At 46.7% G+C, this 19,949-nt stretch overlaps 1 long non-coding RNA gene across 1 annotated transcript; it reads left to right on the top strand.

Moving 5' to 3' along the window:
• Positions 1–5,779: 5,779 nt before the first annotated feature.
• On the top strand, positions 5,780–6,516 carry LOC133273978 (uncharacterized). The gene is made up of 2 exons (XR_009744975.1): positions 5,780–5,947; positions 6,229–6,516. It is a non-coding gene; the product is annotated as an uncharacterized LOC133273978 (long non-coding RNA).
• The last annotated feature ends 13,433 nt before the right edge of the window (positions 6,517–19,949 follow it).

Below are 19,949 nucleotides of genomic sequence, written 5' to 3'. Positions count from 1 at the left end.
TTCTTGTCAAAGTGAGGAGCTCAGGGTGATACAGAGAGAGGTTGGGGTAGGAAAAGTAGTTGATAAATGGTCTCCCTCTGAAGCCCTAAGCAGAGAGTGTGCTTGAGTGAAAGTCATAAAGCAAGCCCTTCTCCCACCACTGAACTGACAGGAAAGCACGCTGAGGGTCAGGCCTTTGGTGGGTGATTCATGGCTGAGGGTCATATGGGTTAAAGATTCTCATCTGAAGGGGATTAGGTGTTTCCAAGGAAGCACAGTACTTCAGTGCCTACAGCGTTTCCTTGAAGCTTTTGGAGCCTCAGACCCACTTAAGACCGACCTCATTATTCTGTCTTACTGCATGAAAAGTCCATCATGGCTTTGCAGGAGGTATGGAGGGTGCATGGTGCAGGGCACATGAAAGGAAAGCATTTGAAAGGTGCCAGTTCCTTCCATCCAAATACATGTGGGTGCAGGGGAAGCCAGGCCAGCTCCTGGGAGTCCCCTTGGTAATACGTTCATCCATCTGATAGCCTGATACTTTGCTGTGCAACTGCACCTTCACCCTGCCTGTTGCAAACCAGCACAAAGACACATCCTACGTGGTGGCAACTCCTCCAGAGAAGACAAACATGCATGTGGACACTGAACACAGACCTGGCTCTCCAGACATGGATGGAGTGGGCTCCATTGGCCTTTATTTGCATCCTTCTGAACTCTCCCTCTGCTCCTCTCTCCTTTTCAATGTAGAATCGTAGCATGATAGAATAGTTTGGGTTGGAAGGCACCTTAAAGCTCATCCAGTTCCAATCCCTTGCCACAGGCAGGGACACCTAATACTAGGGCAGGTTGCTCCAAGCCCCATCCAACCGGGCCTTGAACTCTGCCAGGGATGGAGCATTTACCACTTCTTTGGGCAACCCATTCCAGTGCCTCACCACCCTCCCAGTAGAGGATTTCTTCCTTATATCCAACTTAAAGAAGCTTCCTTATATTTAACATCAAAAGCTTCTCCCCTAGAAAGGTGTTTTCTGATGCTTTGCATTAAGTTCACAGCATCGAATTAGAACGTATTGGGCCACTATAAGATGCTGAGGCTGTTAAAGCTGCATGTGTGCATGTGCACATGCACATGTGTGTGTGTGTGTACCTGTGTGTTTAATGCAGGGCTTTACAAAACTATCAAGCACTCTTTAAAGTGCCATAAAATTTAATGCTCAATAGGGAAGCCTAAACAAATGAAGCTGCACTATAAAATGTTTAGTGTTTCTATCGCTTTCACTTTGAACATGAAGATTTACTGAAACTCACAAGAGGGATTTCTCCGTCCTTTTCTCTTCCTTATCCTTTCTCCCTTTGCCTTTTTAATTCTGTATTCTGTATTCCCAGAGAATTTAACATTGTTTTTGTATGGGAATATCTCCAGCTCCCTGTGCACTTGGTTCCAAATCATGCTGCTGTCTGCTACTGAAGGGAGCTGCTTGTTCTCTGATTGTTCCTTGGCAATTATGCAGTTGAGATCAAAATACAAGAGCACTGCTCTTTCATCTACCTCAAAAGCCATGCTATTTAGTTATTTTACTGTGTAAAGAGGCTGCCAGAAGTGCCTGGTGCAACTCTTACCCTCGTCCTCTTGCCATTTGGTCTGCTTTCATTGTGACTTCAAACACAGATCTCACAGCATAATCCATGGACAGCCAAAGTGCACCCTAAGGTCTCCTAAGGCACAAGCAATGGGGACGTTTTGTAACTGCCCAGTGAAGACATCCACATAGCACACCCTTGTTACTGTCAATGAACTCAAACATCGTGTCACTTCTACCTCACTTGCACATCTCTCACCACCTTCTTTCTAAAGTAAGGCAGGACATGAACATTGGAGGTGCCCTTGCTGCTGGGAGAGGACCTCTTAGCTCACCTGTGTGGAACAACATAGTTGAGTGTGGGTGTGCAAAGGGCAGTGGGGATTAGATATTACCTCTAGCATCCTGACTGAACAGTATCTCAGCCTCATGATCCTCACTTGTACTCCAGGGGTGGCAATGTTCACCTTCTTCTGGCATAAAGCTTTTAACTTGCTCATTAAAGCTTGTGACGTTTGGCTTCTCAGCACTGAGATGCAGGCTGAGATTGGCAGGGAAGACCAGGATACACTTGTATTGTGTTGTGTTTCCACCAACAGGCGATGTGGGATGAATAAGTGTCAGTGAAGACTGTGAGCTATCATCTTCATCTCTTCTGACTGTGGCACAGTATTATGTAAATGTATGGTTTCATTTCTGTCCCTACTATGATCCCTTGGGAGAAAAGATGTAGCCAGATGCCTTCATCCAAGTAATTTTTCCAAGTGAAAAATTATTGTTATGGATAATTGAATCCAGGAAATGGAATGGCTCCTCTTTTTCTAGACCTCAGAGAAGCCACAGCTCGTGACCTTTCCTATTATTTCAGCTGTGCATTTCATTCTCCTCAAGGGAACATTCCAAGGTCACAGCCTTTCCTCCTGACTGGAACCCAGGAAAGTAGGGATTAAACCTTGCGCATACTCCAACACCCTGCATTTGGACACAAGTGGCAGGAGCGTGTCTGGTTTCTAGCTTGCCTTCCATCTGCCCCAGGGCCTGAACTTAGCTGCAGGTTTCAGCATGAGAAGAGGCACGAAGTTCCAACGTGCACATCTGGAATTAAGAGCCGAAAATTGGGCTCGGTGCTGATAACGCTTTATTGACAGGAGATGAAAGTCTTGATTCCAATAACTTTCCGAGCTCCAGTTCCCACTGCTTTACGAGGTGTTACACACTTTGGTACCTTTGAGAGAGAGTTTGCTTCCCCTCCTTCTCTCCCACATCTTTATTGCTTCTGTTCCGCAGACTCGAGTCATTAAAGTCTGAAATGCTTCAGTGCAGGAGGGTACGGAAACCTCCTTTTCCTGAGCCCCAGTGAGAAATGTCAGCAACAAGGTTATCAGAGAAGGATAGGCACGTCCGACCCCAGGACCAAAGTGCTTCCGTCAGCCACTGGCAGAGCTCAGTGCTAATGGCTCAGGTCAAACTCCACTTGCAAAGAGGACAACCACCTATGATATGTCCTCGGTTCATCTTCCTTCCTTTGCCCCCTGCAAGGCACCAGCACAGAAACTCCCACAGTACCCAAAGAGGGCTCACAGTGAGATGGGGGTGGACGCAAAGCAGAGGCAGAGGAGGGAAAAGTAAATACAGCACTGTAGGAGGCATGGTGTGACTGTCATTCCCCATTGTTGTGTGTTCTGGCACTAGCAGCATAGCGGGTGAGGCAGGACTCTTATGATCACGTCCTTACCCAGCATCAAGAGTCAGACTGAAGGATACAAAGGCAGGGGGACACCAGCACTTCTGTCAACCATGTCTTACAAATCCCAGGTCATCTGCATCCATTAGACCACAGAAAACCAAGACAATATCTGTGTTCTTGTTTCCCTTTGAGCTGACTTCAGTTACCACTCTCCTCTGTGCTCTAGCCATGGGTTGAGGGGCTTCCTCCAGCTTGCCTTGCTTTCCTGCTGCTGGAAACAAGACAGTAATAGTTGGTTGCTGTGAGGGACCCCAGTTCCTAAATCAGTTCCTAATTCAGGAACTGGGATCTTTAAGGTCCTTTTCAACCCAAACCACTCTGTAATGCTCTGAAATTTTCTTTAGAAATTAAAATGCCTGGAAAAAAAAAGAAGTTTGGGATTTTCAACCAAAAATAAGTTATTTTGTCCCAAAAAACTTGCAATAGGAACTTTAGCCACCTACCATAAGTCACACCACTTTTAAGATCCAATGCCTTCAGTGACTCATCGTCACGTATCACTACATGGGCATCATTTGATCTGTAGTCTATAGATGAGATCCCAGCATCTCATCTGTAGAGTTGAGGCATGAAGAACTCTTTACTGCAGCTCCCATTATGTAAGGCAATAACATACACATGAAACAGAAAAAGAGAAACATTTTCAATGTTAAGAACAATTATGGTGAAATGTTTAAATTTTCATGTTAAATCCCCATGTTTTCAGATCAGCTGTAACTGCAGCTCTGTGATGGCACTATTAAGGCTCCTGTTGTAACTGCAGGCAGCCCGTTTCCCCTGCAGGAAGCTGCTCCAGTGTTTATTACAACACTGGGGTTACCTCCAGTGTTAACTAACAGCTGTCCCTAAGGTAGAGTGGCTAAGCTGTGATCCAGAAACCTTATCTCTTCATTTGCTGTCTCTTGCCCACCTCCTTTTTCTGACTTTGACTCTGAATTGAGGCAAACTGCACAGGAAGAAATTGTCACTGAAGCCACAAGACTCTGGGCTTCCCCCTTACTGCTGAGCATCTCCTCCTGTAGTGATACCCATCCATAGCTCATGTGGTCCAGCGCTTCAGAAGCCATGGAAAAGGAGGCAATTAGAAGTAGAATGAAATTCCCATTTTCCTGGCTGGCTTCAGAAACATGCAACCTCCGTCAGGTCTCTGAGCTGTTGCTTATCTGCAGGTTTCTCTTGTTTGATCTGAAGATTCCAGTTGACACAGTCCTGATGCATTTGGGTAATAGATGCCAGCTCCTTGGATTGCTTTTCCAAATGCTCACTGGAGGAGTTAGGTGGCTTTAGTTTTACACCAGATATCAAACAGCAGCTCCAAACATGTTAAGCTCTTGAGTGCTCACTTGAAAAGATCCCCAGAGAGCCCCATTGTGGAATCCTTTCCCTGCCTTCACAGGTTTTATTTTAAGCTTTACAGCGAGCTTTTTGGTCTTTCCTGGACCTGAATTGTCTCTGGTCTGTCAGCCACATGGTGCAGATGTCTGCATCCCCTTCCCTGCCAGCATTCTCCCAGTTATTATTCCCCAAACCTGATCTTCTTGTCTGAGCCTCCATGTGTTAAGGATCCCTTTGGGACAACGTGATTACTTCCCTCTGCCTGTTGTACATCCCTGACAGCTTGCCTGGCAAAAGCCAGGCTTTGCCCACAGGCAGATATTAATCTCAGAACTGGTTCATCCTGAGGAAAGAATTGCCATTACGTGGAATTCAGTCCTCTCACCACCTGGGTTAGTCACCGAATCTTCTATCCCTGCAGTAGAAGAGACCTAAAAAAGAGCCCAAAACCAGCTAGTGACCAACTCAAAACACCCAGAGATACTTCTTCAGCCTAAATTAAGCCATGGAATTCCTTGTTATAGGATGTTTGGATGTAAATAGTGCTAGAAGAGTAAATTGAGGGAAAAATTCATCTGGAGCTGTTAAACACAAAGCTATTAAATTGCTGGAATTCTGGGAATACATGCTTCAAATCTGCCTTGTTTGCCTTTTCTTAGGCATCTGTTATACAGGTATCAAAGGGTGGCAGAACCTTTGGTCAGCTACTGTGTCGAAGGACCACACAGGCCCTTGTACGTTTAGATCATGTTCCATTACATCCTGTATTGCTCTTTCAGAGGACCTTGCTGCTATTGAAAGCTTAATGCTTTTCCTCCTTTCTATACACAACCACAACTCAAGAGCATGACAAAGCTGCAGTTTGTGCACTGGGGAGATTCTTGGGATTATGGAATGCCCAAACCTGTTTTTCTACTAAAGGCAGGAGGATTGTCTCTCCCAAGGCTTAGCCTCTGCTGTAACCAGAAAGCGATGCTCCATCTCATGCTGCTTCTGTCTTCCTTTGCATTGCACCCACAGTCATATAATAAATACTTAAAGCGTAAATTTATACTTAGTTAGGAAAACTCTTTAAGCATAAAGCTTAAGGCACCATGCTTATGAAAGTGCTATCAACCACTAAACAATGTATAGTCTCTTTTGAACTCTTCAATCAGATCTCAGAACTCCTCTCAGCCTGTCATGTACAAGAAGGGCTGGATTGTCCCACATGTACCAGAGCTGCTCAGTAACCCATTGGTCAGAACCACTCAGCATTTCTTCAGGATTTCCCCAGCAGTACTCTCTGTATGAGGCATTCCAGGTACAGATATTTATTAACCATGGAATCCTGATTTCAGCTAGCTCAAAAGCAACTCCATGAAAACACTGGCATGAATTTGCTGTTTCTGCAAATAAATATCTTAGACAAAATCAGACAGAATTGGTGAATCCTGGACAATTTTGTGTTGCATACCTTGGTTATCCAAGATACCACACATCTCAGCTCTGGTGTGAAACATTCCCTTTCCTTCTGGCTCCAAGACTCATAAACAAGCCATCCATTACACCACTTATAACAAGCCTATTGCCTTCCCTTGCCAGTCCTAAATGAGGGAGCAACAGGTACCTGTGTGTCTGTCCTGATGGTCAAGGAATGATTCAAACCCTTTGCTACCAGGATCAAGCAAACAAGAAGCACGAAGTCAAGCAAGCTGCACCTCTGCTGTGGCTGGCTGCCATCTCCTGCTCCCCTTCAACAGATGGGAAACACCCTGAAGCAAAATTAAGAAGAGCCCTGTTTATTTTGGGACTGCAGATTACTGTCAAACGTGAAGAGAGACAATTATTTCCATTGTGGAAAATGTGGCATTAACGAAGGAGCAGTTCCCCGCGCCTGGGCTTTGTGTTTTGCGTTTCTCTAAGGAAGTTTTCCTCTTTTTCTTTGCAGCACAGGCTTGAATTAAGTGGGCAGAGAGGCATTTAAATAAAAATATTTGTAAACGAAGTGGTTTTCCTGAACAAAGTAGATCCAGATGACAAAACAGTCTGTCGGCTGCAGCATCTCGGTGCCTGCCGTATGATGGCCCCTTTGTTTGATGGCAGGATGGAGGAGGCAGGGCATTTTTAGAATCATAGAACCATAGAATGGTTTAGGTTGGAAAGGACCTTAAAGCTCATCCAGTGACAACCCCCCTGCCATGGGCAGGGACACCTCACACTAGACCATGCCATCCAAGGCTCTGTCCAACCTGGCCTTGAACTCTGCCAGGGATTGAGCATTCACCACTGCTTTGGGCAACCTGTGCCACGGCCTCACCACCCTCACAGTAAAGAACTTCTTCCTTATATCTAACCTGAACTTCCCCTGTTTAAGTTTGAACCCATCACCCCTTGTCCTATCCCTACAGTTTTGACCACAAATATCACCAGACCTGAACACAATGAGGACTGTGGTAAAGCTGATGATAGCTGGAGAGCCCAGAGGTGCAGAAGATGCCATGGAGGTGCAGAAGACCTCACTGGTGTCCGATGGACTTTTCAGAGGGCAAATAGACCCTGACATCATGGTGGTGGTGTTGGAATGTGGGAGGCAGTGTGGATGAGCAGCTTCAGAGGCAGCATCAGCTCTAAACAGCTCGAGCAGTTCCTCAGGTCGCAGTGAGGGTGCTGAGGCACTGGCACAGGGTGCCCAGAGAAGCTGTGGCTGCCCCATCCCTGGCAGTGTTCAAGGCCAGGTTGGACACAGGGGCTTGGAGCAAGCTGCTCTAGTGGAAGATGTCCCTGCCTGTGGCAAGGGATTGGAACTGGATGAGCTTTAAGGTCCCTTCCAACACAAACCAGGCTGGGATTCTGTGAAGAGTTTCTCATTCCTCAGAAGGTCAATGTCAAGGTGGATGCCCCTTCTCAAGGACAGCCAGCAGCAAAGGCTTCTCTGGAGCCGTAGGTGACCCAAGCTCAAAGCCCTTCCTTAGGGTGGGTCTAAGTAGTCCCCACCTCATTGAACAGGTAGTTGCATTTCCATTGTTTTCATTGAAAAGCTTCAAACAGGCTTCCCAGGAAGTATCCCTGGAAGTGTTCAAAAACCATGTGGATAAGGCCCTCAGGGACATGGATTAGTGGTGACCTTGGCAATGTTGGGGGATGGTTGGACTTGATGATCTTAAAGGTCATTTCCAGCCTACCTGCTTCTATGATTCTGTTCAAAACCAAGCTCTAATCCATCCTGAAGACAAATAGAAGGAAAACCTTGGAAGTACAGGATGGGAAACACACTCCTTGCCCATCAACATGAATTATTACCCCAGGCTTGTACTTGCTAACACAATTCCTGCCCATGTTGGTCACCTCCCATGGATCACCTCCGGAGTGGTGGCTCCTATGGAGGTCTGCAGGGCAGCGCTGCACCTTGGACTGCTGCAGAGCTGCATATGCCAGACGCCAGGAGAGTGCCAGGTTCAGCTCTGTGAGCTGTTATTTTTAATTCTTAATAGTGCCCTGAGGCTTTTGTGACTTTCCATTGTTCATTTCTAGGGGGAACTGCACTGCCAAGGTCTGTTCACTTGTTCTGGCTCTTTCTGCAAAGGCCTGAAATGCCTTTTTTCTCCCCTATTTGTTCTCAGAAATAAAGCATCTCTGCAAATGGCATGTATCAGCTTTCCACCCTCCCTGTGCCTTAACCACAAATGTCTGACTCCTGACAGCTTCTTTCCTCCTAACTTGGTCTTTCTGCAGTGACTGCTTACATTTTCCTGTTCTGTCTGTACAATGATGGTGAGGAAGCAGAACTCCTAGTGCAGAATACATGCATGGACCAGCCTTCTGCATCATCAGGATGCGCATCTCCATCCACTGAGATGTGGGGCCTGGACCGTCTCCCCAGTCCCCATGAATTATATCCTATATTAAATGGCCTGTCACATTACTGAAGGCGACACTGGTGTATTTGATTAGTAAGGAAGCTCTGAAGGAACCCATCTGTCTTAGCATTTATCTCTTTCATGGGTTTTCTTTTGTCCAAAGGAATCATTTACTCTGATGTGAAATAATGCGAGATCTGGCATCTTTGGGGATTTCAGCAGGAAGCTATCCTCCCTGAGCCTCATTTTAATCTCTTATTGTCATAAATCAGGAATAACCGCAAGAAAGTCCGTAAAATTAAGTTTGTGGAAACTGATGTACAAGACTTGGGGCCTCTGATTGCCACCAGCAATGGAGATGAGCTCACCCCCTGAATCTCTTCTCCCTCTGTACGCAAATGCTGCTGATCTGTTGAGATGCTCAGACGTGGCTTTGAACTTTGTATGCTGAAATACAGCATCCAGGCTTTGGAAAGTGGCTCCTCACGTGATGTTACTGACCAGGTAGAAGATATTAGAACTTATGGGGAAAAAGATCTCTTTTTGAGGGATGCTCAGGCCAAGCCAATAGAAATAGGAAATTCCAGTTGTGCAGAAAAGCGTTTGAACCTATTCTCATCCCAACCAAGGTGCTGCAACACACTTCCTACTTGGATCTATTAAAATGGTGGGTATGGATCAGATTCAAAAAGCCAATCTAAAGGCTATTTCTGTGATATCAGAGCAGCCTGTTGCTGTAAGTGGTGTGACCGTAGGAGCATCAGAAAGCAGCATTTTGCCTTTGTTCTGCCTACACATGAGATGTGGTCAGGAAAAATGATTTTACGTCTCTTTCAGAATGGCTAAAATCTGAGCTTAGTTTCTATTCTGCTTCAGTTTAATGGAATGGATTCTGATTAAAAGCTATGCTTAACTGGAACTGCCAAGATAAGAGAATACTTGAAGATTTTGCTATGTTGAAAATATGAATTTAAGAACAGAAAAGATTTCATTTTTCGTTCATTTTCCTTCAACATTTGATTTGTCTTGGACAGAAAGAATTGTCCACTCACTTTCATAGTCTGGGGAGATGCTGAGATTTCAGACCACGCAGGAAATACCTAATAATGGCATTTCTTCTTGCCATTCTCATGCTTTCACATTAAGGTTTGGCATGAGACCAGGTTTAAGTATGAAACACTGCCTGTCTGTCAAAGCTTTGTGGTTCTTCCAGTGATGTCTGGGTACCTCATTGTTTTTGTTAAAGCCTGAGAGATGCACAGAGAAGTGACCTTTCTGCTTTTGTAACTTGTATAAATAAAGGGGCTTGGAAACTGCTGCTGGCAGCTCTGGGTGATGGAAAGCTGAAACTCCACTTGGTGAGAAATGTTCACTTGTAAAACTGAGATGTTGTTCAGAGTGGAAGTGAAAAGAACGTCTTCATGAATTTCCCTTCGACTAAAACACCGAAACATTTCCACTTGTAGCTGTCAATGCATCGTCTTCTGCTTGTGTGGAGCTGCTCTGGTTTTATAGCCTCAAAACCAGAAGCTGCACATTAAGTGTGACTCCTTGGTATATGCAGGAATATTTCATACACTTTGCAAATGGCCATGATGTTAGCCAGAACACTGATTTTGAAAGCAAAGCAGGGGATGGGGAGCTGTGGGAGAGGGAATTGCTGTGCTGGGGCTCGGCACATCAGCGGGGCAGAGGAAGGAATGGATGGAAGGAAGGACAAAGATCCCTCAGCTGTGCCCTGATTCCTGTTTCAAACTCCAACCAGTCATGGCAAAGTCTCGCTCTCTGCAGGAGATCTTGCTGCTCACTGAACACTAGTGAAATGATGAAATGGCAACAGCCCAAAACAGCTTTAGCCTCCAGAACTGGACACTGATTCCCTGCAGCCTTCCTAAAACTCAACTCCCCTTGTTGGGTTTGCTGCTATGTACAGGAGGGGCAGTCTCAACTACATATCCTGATGGGGAGGGACTCCTCATTAGGGACTGTAGTGATAGGACGAGGGGTGATGGGTTCAGACTTAAACAGGGGAAGTTTAGATCAGATGTAAGGAAGAAGTTCTTTATTGTAAGGGTGGTGAGGCACTGGAATGGGTTGCCCAAGGAAGTTGTGAATGCTCCATCCCTGGCAGTGTTCAAGGCCAGGTTGGACAGAACCTTGGGTGAGATGGTTTAGTGTGAGGTGTCCCTGCCCATGGCAGGGGGGCTGGAACTGGATGATCTTAAGGTCCTTTCCAACCCTAACGATTCTATGATTCTATTCTATGGTGTCTCAGGATGCTGCAAGGTTTAATTAATCCCATACTACTACCTGAAGAAGTGCAAATCCTCCCAACTAGCCTAGCTAGGTTTGTTTTTAAAACCTCCTAGACTGAGAAAAAGAAAGTGTCTGCTGATGTGAACATCTGACAAGAACATCTACCCATCCCCATCTTCCTTCTAGTGGAAGGTGTCCCTGCCCATGGCAGGGGGTTGGAAGTGGATGAGCTTCAAGGTCCCTTCCAATGCAAACCATTCTATGACTCTGACTTAGGGTTTTATAAACTATCTGGTCTGAAACCTTTCCTTTCCATTCACTTAAACCATCCTGGCAAGCTCACAAGTAGAGCAGCATGTTTCCCCCCATGTGTTTCTCTACACGTGCCCTCCTGTCTCACTCAGGGATGTGAACTGGAAGCCACCCATGGCCCTGGCGAGCGTTTGCTCCATGGCCCTTCTCCAAGGGGACAGGCTCCACTGCTCTCCATTGGGTGCTGGTGGGGACTGCATCTCTTTTGTGATGGCTGTCATCAATTTGTTCCTCTCTAATTTCTTTACCCTCCCCCCTGTTCCAGATCGTCACACAGACATCAAGAGGATGTGATAGGCATGTTTGAATAAGACAAATGAACAAAGACATTCCCCCTGCACTTCCCACTGGATAAATTACAGATGGGCCTGAATCAGTCCCGCCTCCTTGATCCAGCATGTCGTTATGTATCTGCCACTATTGCTTTCCAAAAGGAAGGATGAATATAGCTTTAAATGATTAGCTGCCTTATGTACTACTATGTCTCAAAGCAACGGGGGGTAACATGGGCAAATAACTACACAGGCAAGGAAGTACATGAGGGCTGAGCATTCAGGACTCTAACAACTGTGGTTTCTTTATAAAGAGCAATAAAGATGGTTTTAATGTACTGTATATGATGCAACAGATGCAGGATGCCTCTGGCAAAACTCCTCTGGTCCAAAGCTGGCTGAAGACAGTTTGATGATTTGCAGGGAGTTACAGATCCCAGAAGGGGGATTGTACATACCTGTCAGCTGGTAATCAAAGCTCAAACAGGCCTTGAAAAAGCCTAATTAGTACTGACACCAGCATAATGCTGGGAGCTCAGGAGCAGGCGGCGGAGGCGGGATTTGGTGCCTCTGCTCCAACCTCAGCCCCGATGAATCTCAGGGTCCAGTTCATTCTCATGTGTGCCTGTGCCTCTGTGCCGCCACACTGCACTGGTCTTGTCTCTGGGCTCATCAGGAACAAACATCAGTTCATGCTCGTGTCTATACCTTCTGCCAAAAACAACTTCAAGGGTGTGCTGACATTGATAAATGCAGGGCAAGAGCACAGTCAAGGGATAACAAAATCCCCTGTTAAAAGAAGCCCATGGCAAGTAAAGGAAGAGGTCATCTCCCAGACATACAGTGATTCTTCAGCCTCAGGTTTATACCTAGATTTAGACTGAGTCTTCAAACCATGACATGGAGCTCCTGCCCCTTTCCTTCTTGTAGTGAGAGCTGCAAACACCCTTTTCCTTTACCAGGATTCAAACCAGTTTTACATACCGGGATAACTGTGTTGCTTGCCTTCATAAAGAAGGTCACTTGTTTGATTTAATATCCCACTTGAAGTGCCACCTAGGGATTTTCTTGGCTTCCTTTGCTGCCTGTTGCCTATACAATCCCTCCATGTTATCTGCTTACAAAAGCCTTCCCAAGCTCCTGTAACTGATGCACTAGGGACAAGTTTTGCACCAAAGCCCAGAGACAGAGCAGGAACCGCAAGGGGAAAGCAGGAGTTTCATTGTATGTTGCTCACAGGTGACTGCAAACAGTGCAAGTACCTACCTGTGACTGAGATGAGCCCATGTCTTGCACAGTTTGGCCCAGAACTGGATCCAAAGCTGGATTTCCCCATGGACTTGCAGCTATGTCATTGTGATGTTCAGCAGTGCAATGTCCAGTTGTGGGTCCAGCTCCAAAGTTTCACAAAGTCCTGGGAGAAGAAGGTGGTCTTAAGGTCCTTTCCAACCATAACTTCTTTATGATTCTATGATGAAACTATGCCTACCTCCACATTACCATACACTGCACATCCTCCATACCCCCAGCCTCTTCTAAGAAAGACTGGAGACAGCAGAAACTTAGCTCTGAAGCCTCTAACAGTGTCAGAAAGAAGGGAAAGGGAATATTTCCTGCTTGCTTTGTTAGAACTAGGGAATAACAAGTATTCTGTCTGCAGATAATTTAGCAGAAGACTTTGTTGGTACCATCAGACACCGATCACCACGCACGTTTCAAGCTGATGCAGTGACGCAGTGCCAGTCCTGAAAGTGTCTGGAAATGGCTCTTTCAAGTGCATTTAACAAGAGCCTGGTGTGGCTTCAGACCTGAGCTGGGTGAGATGGGGCAATCTGGACTTGATTTCTCAACGCGGTCAATGGGATGCTCATGGGATGAAGAGTGAAGAAGGGAATTGTGCTCTGTGCAACAGGAGCACTTCAGAACCCCCTATTTTGTGAAGAATTTTTATCTATTTTTAGAATTTCTCCCCAAAATCCCAACAAAATTCAAAACCAAACAGAAAGCTCTGCACATCTCGAGGGAAGATGCAACCAGAATTCATTCTCATTCCAGAGAGAGGGAGGTAAACAAGTGGGATAATCTCAATGGTCATCTGGCCAGAAATGACCAAGTTTTCACAAGCCCCATATGAAAATGTCCATTTGTCTGGAAACCACAACAGGCCTGGTGGTGCCAAGGGGGGAGATCTCCAGGAGCAGCTTCCAGGCAGGAGGTGACTTTATCCCCAGGGCTCCCATTGTTCCACAAAGATGGCAGCTGGCCTGGGCTGGGAGCAACACGGGATCCAGGACAATGCAGTGGGGTTGGTCCCAGCATCCCATGCTGGTTTTCTTCCTCCTGCTTCTGCAGTTTGGACTCCCCAGCAGCCCTCCTGTCAGCGCGGTACCACTGTCAGTCACAGGACACAGCCCCACACATTAATGGCGCCAAGTCATGGTGGGTTGCGCCCACAGTAGCCTGGCAGCCTATCTTTAGCATAGAATCCCAGCCTGGTTTGTGTTGGAAGGGACTTTAAAGCTCATCCAGTTCCAACCCCTGCCACGGGCAGGGACACCTACCCCTAGAGCAGCTTGCTCCAAGCCCCTGTGTCCAACCTGGCTTTGAACACTGCAAGGGATGGGGCAGCCACAGCTTCTCTGGACAACCCCTTCTGGTGCCTCACCACCCTCACAGTAAAGAACCTCTGCCTTATATCTAACCTGAACTTCCCTTGTTTCAGTTTGAACCCATCACCTCTTTTCCTATCACTACAGTCCCTGATGAAGAGTCCCTCTTGGGCATCACTGTAGGCCTCCTTCAGATACTGGAAGGCTGCTTTCTGTTTGAAAGGAAGCATATCCAAGCAGCCTGGAAGTTAGAACCCTCAGATATCATCCATGCAACTGCCAAGGATATGTAGACAGCCTTAGTTCTGTCCTCTCTGAATCTAAAACCAATAGCAAAGCATCTTTTACCTTATACTCGTAAATTCCCTAATGGCCAGGCCTGGTCTCTGGACAGATGATGCCAGTCGTTCATGATGCATTTACTTATGCTCTATGGAGGGTACACTGCTCAATTCCTTGGCCAGATCTTCCCCTTCTTTCTACAACCTACCTTGCAAGAAAAGCAGCTATAAAGACAGGAAGCATTCTCCTCACCTTAGCTTGCCAGGTGAATGACTTCAGGATGACTGGAGCAGAGCAAGAGAGAAGGAAGATTATCCATGCCTGAAGGAGTGCAGTCAGGAATGGAAAGAAACACGAGGTGCTATATCGAGATCTGATGCAAACAAGGGAACTGCTTTTAAACTCCTGAATTAGACCAATCATACTAAATTTATGGGAATGCAAAAAACCCAGTCTCATCCATTGATGTCTCTTGCCAGTTGTCAGCTTGCCAATGCAGTTTTTAGACTAGAGGAAGTGACATGCATGCTCAGGTTTTTATCTTCCCTTCCACTCAGTGTTAGGGTTCAGACAAAGATACCTTTTGGTAGTGGAAGTTCATCTTCTGCATTTGTGTGATGCATGCACATAAGCTCAACAAACACTCTTGCACTTGTTCACGGGCAGTTCTTCACCTAAAACACACTTAAACATGCCTAAACCACTTAAACGTGGTTCTATTCCCTATGCTTGTCCAGCCTTTGATGGACTGAAGGGAGAAGCAGTGCATGTGATCACCCACAGGAGCAATCCATGTGTCTCCTGGCATGACTGAAGCTGGATCACACCTTGCAATGCCACGCTCTGGTCTGCCTGGGCAAGCACAGGCCCATCGGGCTGCATGTGCTACAGCTACACCCAAAGCCACACGCTTTCAGCTTCCCTTCCTTCCAATAGAGGCATTCCTCACAGCACAGCCTAGCAATAACCATGGACTTCAGAAAGAGTATTTATGTCTTTCAAGTTCAGGATGCTGGAGTGCTGCCAGATCAGGTCTAAAATGCTGTAGGATGAGAGCAAACAGCACTGGAATGGCTAACAGGCATGCATGATGCATCCATGAGCATTCCTGAAATGAGGATTCTCCTTGTTCTAAAAGATCCTTGACTTCTAAAACCCCAGCTCTTCCCTTGCCAGAGAAACCCTGTCCAGCTCCCAGTGTAGCTTTTATTTTGTAACATTATTTTTGCCAATAATCCATAAATTAGTGAAAGGAGATTTGACATTCTGTGATTCCATGAAACAGGAGCTCCCCAAACACCACTGTGGGGTGGAGCAGAGGCTGGGTGCAGCTCGGCAGCACCGCTCAGAGCAGCCACAGAGACCTGTATCCAAAGTCACGCCAATGGCATCCCTTGCCAAATGTACATAGAAGGGAGAGTTTGACACACAAGTGATTCTTTTCTGATGGAGACCCATATTAAAAATGGACCATTTTGGTTTTAGCAGTGCTTCAGGGTGGTGGCTATGGAGAAGGGCCCCCCGTGCTCTGCGCTGCATTCATGCTCTCTGCTGGATGGGGCTCTCAAGCACATCTGAGATTCTCTCCGCAACACTGGCTGTATTCTGGCTCTGATCAGGACTTGGGGAATGGAAATGAGAGTCAAGCAGGAAACACAACTCACACTAATCCCCTTGTTTGGGAATGAGACTTTTGCACTCCTCTGTTCCTTTTGGGAGCAGTAAACAGGGAAACAAAGCGGTTTGCAAGCTCAGAGGAAACCCTTTAATGCTCTTCTATTCACTACACAGGGCTCAAAATGCTTGGGTGGTAGAGGTTTCAGATTAGAAAAAAGCAAGAAGGCAACTCATGGCAATGCTCTGAGGGGTTTTACTGCTTTGGGACCTGAGAGAACCATGCTGGCTGTCCCCCACCCCAGGGGGATCTTGCAGTAGCTGCAAAGGCATGTGAGATGGAGCAGAGGAGGAGTTAGGGACTTCTGCATGTGTAATGGGAGCTGGAGCAGATGAGCTCCTCAGAGTACCCGTCTTGTTATACACACGTCCGGAGTGGTGCAAAGAGCTGAACATATCACACATCAAGGTTGAATTGGTTTTGATGTCATGGGCTCTAGGGAGCTTCAAGACAGCCTCCTAAGGAATGTATCTGGGCAGGTGGTGTGTGTTTGGGTGAGGAATCAGTTAACTGAATTCATAAAGGCTGTTGCTGGGAGCTAAAGATGTGCCTGAACAGCTCCAGACCTAGCTTGGGATGAAGGCTGGGATTTTTGCTCTCTTTAGCTGACTGTTCTGGCCTAGGGCTGCCTGGAGGCTGAAGGTCCCTGTTTCCCCCAACGTCCCTTCAGACTCGGATACTGGGTAGGATTGCTCCGGGACAATAAAAGTCTATGGGTTTGTATGACAAGCTGCAATGTGGTTTTTTGTCTAGAAAGGGGATTCTTCCTTGGATGAGTGCAGACAGCAAAATCTGAGCAGAGAAACCATTTTCTTTTGCTTGCTATGCTCAGCCTGACCCTGGGCATGTTGCTGTATGGAAATATGGACCAGTCTGTGGGTCCTCGGTGGCTGGCTCCGAAGGATGCAGGGATGTGTCAGTGTAACCAGAGCAGGGAAATGGCAGCTCCCTCCAGCACCTCCTCTCTCTAAAGGTTTGCCTTTCCTCAGTTCCACTCTTATTAATGGGCACTTCTGTGGCAAGAGGGGCGGTATTCATAGAGTCACAGAGTTGCTTGTGTTGGAAGGGACCTTAAAGCCCATCCAGTTCCAACCCCTGCCACGGGCAGGGACACCTTCCACTAGAGCAGCTTGCTCCAAGCCCCTGTGTCCAACCTGACCTTGAACACTGCCAGGGATGGGGCAGCCACAGCTTCTCTGGGCACCCTGTGCCAGCGCCTCAGCACCCTCACAGGGAAGAGCTTCTCCCTATGAGCTCATCTCAGTCTCCCCTCTGCCAGGTTCAAGCCATTCCCCTTGGCCTGTCCCTACAGGCCCTTGTACAAAGCCCCTCTCCAGGTTTCCTGTAGCCCCTTTAGGCACTGGAGCTGCTCTAAGGTCTCCCCTTCAGGAGCCTTCTCTTCTCCAGGCTGACCCAGCCCAGCTCTCTCAGCCTGGCTCCAGAGCAGAGCTGCTCCAGCCCTTGATTTCTGGTGCTCACTGATCCAGAATTCACTATCCAAATGGTTGAGGACGTGGCTATGCAGCCTCTTTTCCTCATGCCCAGCACCTCTGCATCTCACAACATATCTGGGTAGCCCCAAACAGAAGGATGCTTGAGTCCTTTGCAGATGCTCCCAGCATGGACCACACCACAAGGGAGTGATGGGTGGGATGAACAGCTCCTACCAGGCCACCCAATGTGCCTGCTCCCAGTTTTAGGGGAGTTTAATACAAATCACCACGATTTCCCTTCAGGTTTTTATTGCAACCATTACTCCAAATACCACTAATAAAAATGGTACTAATGATAAAAACCTGTTCCTCAGTTTTCCCCTCTGGGACACTCAGACTTTGATAAATGAAAAACATCACAGTGAAAATGTACTGACAAAACAGTATTGTAACTGCAATCCAGGTTCTTTGAATGGAGACAAGCCTACCCAGGTTGGATGGGGCTTGAAACAGCCTGATCTGGTGAAAGGTGTCCCTGCCCATGGCATGGGGCTGGAACTGGATGAGCTTTGAGGTTCATTCCAGCCCAAACCATTCTGTGATTCTATGATCTTAACCCGGGGTTCAGCTGAAAACAAAACCAAGCTATCTCTGAGATTCAATGAGCATGAGTAACTCTTTCACTTCCCTGCCCTCCTGTGTTATTTGCTCATTTGTTTTCTTCTTTTTAATGCTTTGGTACCTCAGGAATAGTGGGATCCAGCCGGGTTAGGAAACAGCATCTCCATAATATAATATAATAGGGGGCCTATAAGGATGATGGGGAGGGACTCTTCATTAGGGGCTGCAGTGATGGGTTCAAACTGAAACAGGGGAAATTTAGATTGGATATAAGGAAGAAGTTCTTTCCTGTAAGGGTGGTGAGGCACTGGAATGGGTTGCCCAGGGAGGTTGTGAATGCTCCATCCCTGGCAGTGTTCAAGGCCAGGTTGGACAGAGACTCTGATGACATGGTCTAGTATGAGGTGTCCCTGCTCATAGCAGGGGGTTGGAACTGGATGATCTGAAGGTCATTTCCAACCCAAACCATTCTGTGATCCTATATGGTAGCACTGAGATCACCCTATCTGGGGTCACCCTGGAGCAGGTCTCATCTAACCACAACTCCTGAGCTAGCACAGCTCTCGGACACCACCATGGCTTTGCAGTGACTCTTGGGTCCCTGCTCCTTCTGCATCCTCCCCCCTCTTCTCCCACTGCCCCAATTCGCTGCTCCTGGGATTATATTTTCCCCTCTGACAAAGCACATACAGATGGCGCCTTGTCTGCCACAATCGAGGGGCTCAGGTGGGTAATGGGGAATGGCAGAACTTGGCATGTACTTGTTTGCCTTAGTGCAATTTCCCTATAATTGCACTTCCTAGCTTTTCAGCGTCTGCGAAAGATCAGCTTGTGACACAGCAAAATCGGCCTCACGCCTCCCTGCAGTTTGCACCAGGTTAGGAATCAGGCACCCTTCTTTTGGCTTAAATCACTTTGGAAGGGTGGGAAGAGAACCCCCCCATCCCTGTGCATAGCCAGGACTGGCTGGACTTTAAAGCCCAGCAGGAAAAGCCCTGCCTGTCAAACACATTTAGCTCAACCCTCCGATGCTGCTGTTTGGGGGTTTGGTTTTAGAAAGGTATTGATGGATCTGGCACAAGTTCTTTTAATTTGCTCAGGTTTTGGGGTGAATTCACTGAAAGTTGAACAAGGGGGGGAAAGAAGGGGAGATCCTGGAACAGAATGAAGCCAAAACTTGGAACTCAGAATAGTGCAGAGAGGCAAAGGACAGGCAGAGGTTTTGCAGATGGACAGCTTTAATGTGACAGCAATTCCTTATCTATCCTTATAACCCTCACTTCTTTCCTTTAGACATATACAGATGCCAATAATGCAATAGAGACACAGTGAGGGATAGAAATAACCTTAGGACTGCAATGACCGACCTCCCTGGTCACCTGGGAGAGGGCAGAAGCAGACTGTGGCGTATCGAGGCACTAAGGATGACAAAGAGCAGTCCCTGCCTCAAGAAGCCTGCAGCCGCGATGATGGGAAACAGAAAACAAACCTTGGAGTTTTTTTGGGGGGAAATACCTTCTGCCCATACAATCCAGGAGACAGCTTGGGGACCATGCTCTGTTATTTATCAAGAGTCGCAGGTTTTTGTGCTGGAACAATCTAGTTTATGTTCCTGCTTGTTTTGAGATCTCTAAATCCCCTATTTTACCTAGTGGGGCTTTCCAGGTCAGACAACTCACCCATTACCTCCCTCTGCTTTAATGAACAGGTTTTTGTCTGTTTGTCATTTTATCAGCTTAGTTTAGGCTTAGAATAAAGCTCCATCATAAAAGGGAGAATAAAAACCCTAAAGAAAGCTAAAAATAAACTTCTTATTTTCTTGATGCTGCTTTTGCTCTCAATAATTCCAGGGCTGGATCCAAATAACTTTTAGTAGTGTTGGAGACCCAAACAAAACAATACCTGCCTATGGCATGAGAACTGCATTAAACTGCCAGGAGAGGAGTTCAGCTTCACAACCCAGCCAGAGCTTACAGACAAATATTGAAGAGAATCATAGAATCATA

Source organism: Pezoporus flaviventris, unplaced genomic scaffold (genome assembly GCF_033815535.1).
Source record: "Pezoporus flaviventris isolate CSIRO_AGI_PZ_B2104156 unplaced genomic scaffold, CSIRO_AGI_Pfla_v1 ptg000035l, whole genome shotgun sequence".
NCBI classification, from domain to species: domain Eukaryota; kingdom Metazoa; phylum Chordata; class Aves; order Psittaciformes; family Psittacidae; genus Pezoporus; species Pezoporus flaviventris.
The sequence above is the reverse complement of the archived record's forward strand: the minus strand, read 5'-3'. Positions and strand labels throughout refer to the sequence as shown.